An 8,015-nucleotide genomic window follows, 5' to 3' on the forward strand; every position below is an offset into this window, starting at 1 on the left:
TGCAATTGACAAAGTAACTTGGTTACTGTTGTGACACACAACACTTTAAGATAATAACTAGAATTATGACTGATAACATTTTATTACCAGGACATATCAGATCTTTATGAAGTCCATATAATTTCTAGAATATCTGTATTGGTAACATATACCATGCAATATAACCTACGAAGATTTATTACTCATTTGACAATACTTCCCATGTAATTTACCATACCAAATGAACCTGATTAGTATCTCTTTTTGGGATGTTTCAGGGCCCTTTGAAGCATCCCAAAGTTACCTAGAGGTTGAAGAAACTTTATTACTATTTGATTTGGGAAGTTTTGTCATAGAAATATAAGGGCTTAGAACACTCAGTCAGATAGGATCATAGGCCACTGTGAAACAATAGTTGTTCACCCAGCCAAAGTAACAATAAAAGATTTCAAAGGCAAATACAGAACTGATCACTTAAAAGGTCAAGAAACTTAAAATCTGTTATCAAAGGCAGTTCAACATTTTAAGAAAACTTGTCTTAACAGAGAGAAAAGTCAAATTTAAGTTTTGCACTCACCTACTTTTTTTTTTTTTTTCTGGTACGCGGGCCTCTCACTGTTGCGGCCTCTCCCGCTGCGGAGCACAGGCTCCAGATGCTCAGGCCCAGCGGCCATGGCTCATGGGGCTAGCTGCTCCATGGCATGTGGGATCCTCCCGGACCGGGGCACGAACCCGCGTCCCCCGCATTGGCAGGCGGACTCTCAACCGCTGTGCCACCAGGGAAACCCGCACCCACTTACTTTTAAAATTCATTTACTCAATTAAATTTATTTTAACCTTAGTCAGTCCTGATCATGGACAAATTTTCTCGGGATCCACTTCCCACAAAACTTTTTATCACTTTCTGTATCCATCATTTTATTTTCCATTTGAAAACAGCCAGCCCTAAGTCAGACCTACTTCCTTTTCCCTCAATAAAATCTAATTCCATTCCTCATACCTTCTTTACTGAAAACATACATCCTACTTTCCTATTGTTTACTGAAATGTTCTTATTATTTCTCTTAGCTTTAATTACATGTTTAAATTAGAATCCGTATCTCTTAAGACCTTAATATCTTGTGAAAACTATGAAGTAAGCAATTATGAACTGTCCTTTACATTAGCATTTTGTAGAATGGTGAACATAAATACCAGTGATAATTAAAAAAAAAAACATTTGCTTTCTGATAGAGCACATCTCAGGATGGCACCAAACATATTCATTAAGTTCTAAATATCTTTAGTTTCTCTGTAAGAGGAAGCCAGTGTTCAGTAATTAATGTTTCAGTATCTTATTTTATTTGAGAATGACCTAGCTATTCAGTAAACTTCCATCACTTAATTTAGTGCAATTCTAGACTTTCTTTCAAGTTACCAAAATCTGGAGAGACTATTTTAGATAGACATTTCTAAAGCATAATCATTCTTAATAGAATTTATCTAAAGGCTCTTATCTCATTTACATTTTCTTTCCTTAAAAGTTTCTTCACCTTGAATTGGGCCACTGCCCACTTTTTTCTTTTTTTCCAGTACGTGGGCCTCTTACTGTTGTGGCCTCTCCCGTTGCGGAGCACAGGCTCCGGACGCGCAGGCTCAGCGGCCATGGCTCACGGGCCCAGCCGCTCCGCAGCATGTGGGATCTTCCCGGACCGGGGCACAAACCCATGTCCCCTGCATCGGCAGGCGGACTCTCAACCACTGCACCACCAGGGAAGTCCCCACTGCCCACTTTTTGATCTTTGATGGTCGGCCTTGGAACGGTCATGGTGCTGGTGGATGTGTCACTTAGCTTGCTGATGTGTTACAGTGAGTGTATACTGAGGCTCAAGGTCTAGTGGAAGTCAACTCGTCTGCCATCTTGGACCTGTTTGGTTCTAATCAGTTTATATCATGTCCTCGGGCTATGTCATTCCTTTAAAGTTTGTGCCCTGCCCCCCCTTCCCTCCTATTTCATTCCTCAGAGATTTTACTCCCATATTTTTATGGGAAGCAGAGAGGGGTGACCGTCTTCTGTAACTGCTTCAAGGCTGAGTAGGGGCATTGACCCTGCCTGTCGGGAGTAAAAAATCTCTGGAAGCCTGATCTAGGGGTCCCAGGGACAGGACAGTTCTTTGTCTTAAGTCAGTATGGGCCTCGTATAGCTGTCATCTTGATGTGGAACTGCTTCCATAGCCTTTCTATGAATCTGCTTGCTGATGAAGCGCTTTTTGTTACAACATCAGAGTACAAAAGTATCTATAAATGACAAAAGACTTAAAAGGCATGGTTAAACATCTGAGTACAGTGTAATTGATAAACTTGGTTACAGTAACCAGAATTACAAATGATTACATTAAACAACATACCAAAAAATCCTAGTTGAATATTTCTCTTTAAGATACCTCAGGTGCCCTCTAAAGTATCCCAAAGTTAGCTGGAAATCAAAAAAAAACTTTAAGATTTGATACTTGGGAAGTTTGTCAAAAAGTTTTAAAACACTTGGTCAAATAAGATCATCAGTCACTGTGAGACAATACTTATTTCTTAAACCAAAGTAGCAAGAGGGAAGGGTAAGCTGTGACGAAGTGAGAGAGTGGCATGGACATATATACACTACCAAATGTAAAATAGATAGCTAGTGGGAAGCAGCCGCATAGCACAGGGAGATCAGCTCGGTGCTTTGTGACCGGAGATCGGCTCGGTGCTTTGTGACCACCTAGAGGGGTGGGATAGGGAGGGTGGGAGGGAGGGAGGGAGACGCAAGAGGGAAGAGATATGGGAACATATGTATGTGTATAACTGATTCACTTTGTTGTAAAGCAGAAACTAACACACCATTGTAAAACAGTTATACTCCAATAAAGATGTTTAAAAAAAAGCAAATACAAATCACTTAAAGGCAAAGAAACTTACACAATCTGTTGTCAAAAGCAGCACTTCAAGAATACTTTGGAGGGAGAAACCAAATCCAGTCTTGGTCTAGCCCATTCATGTTGAAATCCATGTACCCAACTAAATTTAGTCCAATCTTAGAAAATCCTGATCATGTATCACTCTTTTCAGTATTTTTCATTCTTCACACATTTTTTTTAATGCTTTTTAAAAAAATTAATTTATTTTTGACTGCGTTGGGTCTTCGTTGCTGCGCGTGGGCTTTCTGTAGTTGTGGGAGCGGGGACTACTCTTCGTTGAGGTGCGCTGGCTTCTCATTGCAGTGGCTTCTCGTTGCGGAGCACAGGCTCTAGGCATGCGGACTTCAGTCGTTGTGGCTCGCGGGCTCTAGAGCGCAGGCTCAGTAGTTGTGGCACACGGGCTTAGTTGCTCCACGGCATGTGGGATCTTCCCGGACCCGGGCTCGAACCCGTATCCCCTGCATTGGCAGGTGGATTCTTAACCACTGCACCACCAGGGAAGCCCTTCACACCTTCTTTTACTAAAAACACGTATCTTACTTTCCTTAAAAGTTATTTCCCATTGAGTTCCTTTCCTTGTTGACAAATTTGTAATAGATATAGAATAAGGTCTTATTTGACCTCTAGTAAACCTAGGTGTACAACAGAAGTATTATACTTGACATTGATGACTCTAACATATCTATATTAATCAAACCAACAAGCTTAAGCCGCCTTCAATACCGGATATCAGTTTAGTACTGAATATTTTCCAGATGTCATGAACCTGAAATTCATTCTAGCCAGATTATTTTCTATTCTGAGTATTTATATAAGCACTTAATTTTTTTAAAAGCCAACTAAGTAGAGCTCTTTTACGAATTCATTTTTGGCAATACCATACACCTACAACACACATACAGACACATACAAACACACAAACAAACATAGAGGCCTCATAGTTTCCATTCGAATTTCAGCCCTGAGTCAGGTACAACATAAAAGCCATCAGTTACAAGGGGTTGGATTCAAATTGGGCTTCTTTTTTTTTTTCAGTACGCGGGCCTCTCACTGTTGTGGCCTCTCCCGTTGCGGAGCACAGGCTCCGGACGCACAGGCTCAGCGGCCATGGCTCACGGGCCCAGCCGCTCCGCAGCATGTGGGATCTTCCCGGACAGGGGAACGAACCCGTGTCCCCTGCATCGGCAGGCGGACTCTCAACCACTGTGCCACCAGGGAAGCCCTAAACCCTTTTTACTAGTGTTTACACAAGAAAAGACACTTAAGATTTCTATTTATCCTTGACAAGTCAAATTCTAAATTACTTTATCCTTTTTAAAATTTCCAGTTTAAAAAGATGGCAGAGGTAAGTGTTCCAGAGAAGACCAGATAGGACATTTGCATCTCAATGGTACAGGCAAGTTCCTCCTAGGATGAGTTTGTTTCCCTTTTGTTTAATATTTATAAGCCTCTTAAGATAAATAGGGAAGGTTTTGGGAGTGGTAAAAGAGATTGGTGGGTTTTGGATTATTTTTGGAGCCACACCTCTGGTCCTGTAAAGACTACATTTGTAAAACAAGGACAGTTTTGTTTTCTTTTTCAAAGAATTGGGTGGCTACCTCAATGATATTGAGGGACTGACATACCCATTCACCCATGTTGGAAAGTTTTACTTTTCCTCATTTAGCTTAGGGGAGAAGGCCTCTTCCAAAATTCCTATCAGGCTCTGAATATCAGCTATGGTTAGTTTAGTCAGACCAGTGGCCTCCTATTTTGGTAATCTATTTACAAACATTTTTTGAGGATCTTCCCTACGTTTAAGAAATTGGTACCTTATATTTAGACACTATATAACCCTTTTACTTAATCACCGGCTGGATATCTTTGGCCAAGCCGGGAACCTCGATATTCCATGTTCCAGGGTCTACTAAGGCTTATCAGAACAATCTGAAGGAGTAAGGGAACGTGCAGAAGTGGGGGGGGGGCTTGTTTTCCTCCCTGAGCCAGGAGAGTTTTTCTGATTCCTCAGGCTTTCGATTATAGGAGAAAGTCCTGGACATAAGGGAACCTCAGTCCATTTTACCATCCTGTGGCAATAAAGATCTAATTGTAAGAGACCCATTTTTAGGCCATTTTTCTTTGTCATTGGATCATAGCTATAGGTTGACCAGTCATTCAAATTTTTTTCTAAGGGACTCCCAGGTGGGGGTGGAACCTTAGAGGAAGGGCTTCCCATTCTAGCTTGAGCAGTTAGTAACATGTCTGTGTGCTCAAACCAAAGTAACCAAACGAACCCAAACCTTGCCAGCTGGAAGCAACACTCAAAATAAAAAAAAAAAAAAAAACAGCAAAGAGATGCCCAGAAATCAAAAACCAAATGGCAAAAATGCCCCAAATGTGACTTCCCAGTCCCACTAGACCTGTGACCTTTGTCCAAAGCGGCGCCTTACAAATGGAATTTCCCTTCACAGGGAGAACTCCCCAAACTGGAACCGAAGTTCCCCAAAAGAACAAAGTCAAAAAGGCCACGGTGTGCACTCCAGGGGACTTACCAAATTGCTGGCAGGTTTGTTGCGATGTACCAAACGCCCTCTTTCTGATCCTCCAAGAGTTAATGTCTTCTCAGAGTAGATGTCCGGGCTGATGCGGAGAAGGGAGAAGAAAGGTGTCCTCAAGGCAAAGAAAACCTCTCCCCTGATCTCCGCCCGCCGCAGCCATGGAGTTCTGCAGCTGAGGCGGAGGGTCGGGTGTGATCGGGGCAGGGCCCTATGGCAGGGGAACCTTGGCGATCTGGCCTCAGATAAATCCTCCAACCCTCTGCTCTCCCTGGGGAGGGTGGCGTGGAGAGAAATCCCTGAGCAACCGATTAAGCCGAGGGCCCTACGGGGCCTCCTGCCCACGAGTCAATCCCAGACGAGCCCCCAAATTTGTTGCCAAAATCTTGGCTCTCTGTGCAGCAATGCCAAACAGAAATATGGAGACAGTGCTATGGAGGAGAAAGTGTGGCTTGCTTTCTTTGCCAGGCAAAGGGGAACACAGTAGGCTAGCACCTCAAGAACTGTGCCCCCCTTCACTGGGGAATAGGGAGAGGTTATATAGTCAGGGGTAGTGGTCAGAGGTATGTGATAAGGATCAAGGCAGTAACAGTCTTGCATTCTTCTTTCTTCTGCAAAGTTTCAAAAGGGTGGGGTTGCTGACAAGATTAGGGTGTATACAGGGTCTCCTAATCTCCTGAGCTTCTCTGGTCCCATTAGTCTTGCCTCAGGCCCTTGATTAGCAACTGGTCAGGTGTGCCCTTTGGAACATTAGTCTTGCCTCAGGCCCTTGATTAGCAACTGTTCAGGTCTGCCCTTTGGAACTCAGGGAAGGTCATGGAGGCTGGAGTCTTGCCTACAAGAAATGGGGGACAAAAAGGCCTCCCTGCCCAGGAGCCCCAGAGGTCCCTGCTCGGCATCACTGTTCTTCAACAAGCGTTACATCAAAATGGGAATAGGGGTTGCTTATTGTAAATTTAAATTCCTGGGCTTGGAATGTGCATTTTTAACACGCACATCTATAATTCTGATGCAGATATTCCTTAAAATAATACTAGCAACAATATTCATAATAATCCTTTGGTAAACATAAGTACTGTAGAAGAAATATAGAATCACAATTTTTTAATTATCAGGTATATAGTATTACAAATTTATCCTTTGCTTTTTGGTTCATAGTAACTTAATATTCAAGGTTTTTAAAAATAATAAATTACCCTTAATGTTATGCATTCAATCTATTATTTATAAATGTCATACATAAACTGACAAATTACATATAAATTATAAATTCTGCAAGTTGGTTTAAATAGATGTAAGACTTTAAAAATCATTTATTTAAAACTGCCTGTACAGGTTTGGATTTTCCACATTTTGGGGTCTCAGAATGCAGTGTTTTCAATCAACTGCACATTACAGCTTTTCAACTTTTAAAAATACCCACTCATCCTGATTTACAGTAAAATTAAAATGTGTACTTATATCCTGTGTTTGTGACTCTCTCACACAGTACAAATAAGAACTTGTATCAACCAAAAATTTGACTAACTGTAAGAAGTGGTCATATAACAGAGTAAGCAGAATTAAATTACATTTTAGTAGGTGAAGGGCATATCATATCAATGATCACAAATTTATTCATTTTTCCTGTGTTTCCTTATGAAATCTGGAATACTATAAAGGGAGGAAACAGCTATATGGGAAAACTTGGGAGCACATTTATTTGCTCTAGTTCCCAAAACTAGAGACATAGTTAAATACTTAGGAAGGAAAAATAATTTATCAATGAAAAATGAAGGTTGGTAGGGTGCCAGATATATTTTGCTTCAGTTTTCACAACTGTATCAGAAGAAAGTATATTAGAAGCTGTTTATTGTAGACAACTCACTTCCTAAATTCCTTTATCCTAAATATTGACAGTCTGCCTATCTTTTAAAATAACATCAGCATAGTGCTGGGCACATATTATGACCCTGAAGGCAAGAGTTTAAACCAGTCTTATTTGTTTCTTTGTTTCTTCCCCCAATACACTGGGAGTTAAGATGAGCGTTCATTAGTAAACAAATGTTCTAGATTCTGGGAGAGGGGGGACGAGGTGGCTCTAGATTCTGGTGGTGGGGAAGGTCACCAGAGTATGGGAGGAGGGGTTTTTTTAAAGCCTCCCAAGTGATAGGGAGACCTGTCTCACCCCCCAAGCCCCGTCCTTCCCCAATCCCTGATTTAGACAATTTGATGAAGTTTCCCCGATATTATATTACAAAAATTTGTAGGTTTCAATACTTAAATTTAAAACGAATGGATTTCTTATCAACGAGGAATTTTCAGCCTTTACCTTTGTTCTCTATCAAACAGCTCTCAGTCTATCAAACAGTGGTTAAAATAATGGATCTTACCCTGTTTGGGGATATGGACAATTTTGAAAATATAGTAAAAACTGTGATATAAATACACATAAAGTTTTTTGTTTGTTTTTTGCGGTACGCGGGCCTCTCACTGTTCTGGCCTCTCCCGTTGCGGAGCACAGGCTCCGGGCGCGCAGGCTCAGCGGCCATGGCTCACGGGCCCAGCCGCTCCGCGGCATGTGGGATCT

At 41.6% G+C, this 8,015-nt stretch overlaps 1 protein-coding gene across 1 annotated transcript in view; it reads left to right on the forward strand.

Moving 5' to 3' along the window:
* Positions 1 to 4,553: 4,553 nt before the first annotated feature.
* OGT (O-linked N-acetylglucosamine (GlcNAc) transferase) overlaps positions 4,554 to 8,015 on the forward strand; it is a 94,373-nt gene continuing 90,911 nt past the window's right edge. Inside the window, exon 1 of the mRNA XM_055081572.1 lies at positions 4,554 to 5,457. The gene's annotated coding sequence lies outside the window, so the exon portion shown is untranslated. The remainder of the gene's footprint in view (positions 5,458 to 8,015) is intronic.

This window comes from Physeter macrocephalus, chromosome 21, assembly GCF_002837175.3.
Source record: "Physeter macrocephalus isolate SW-GA chromosome 21, ASM283717v5, whole genome shotgun sequence".
Classification (NCBI taxonomy): domain Eukaryota; kingdom Metazoa; phylum Chordata; class Mammalia; order Artiodactyla; family Physeteridae; genus Physeter; species Physeter macrocephalus.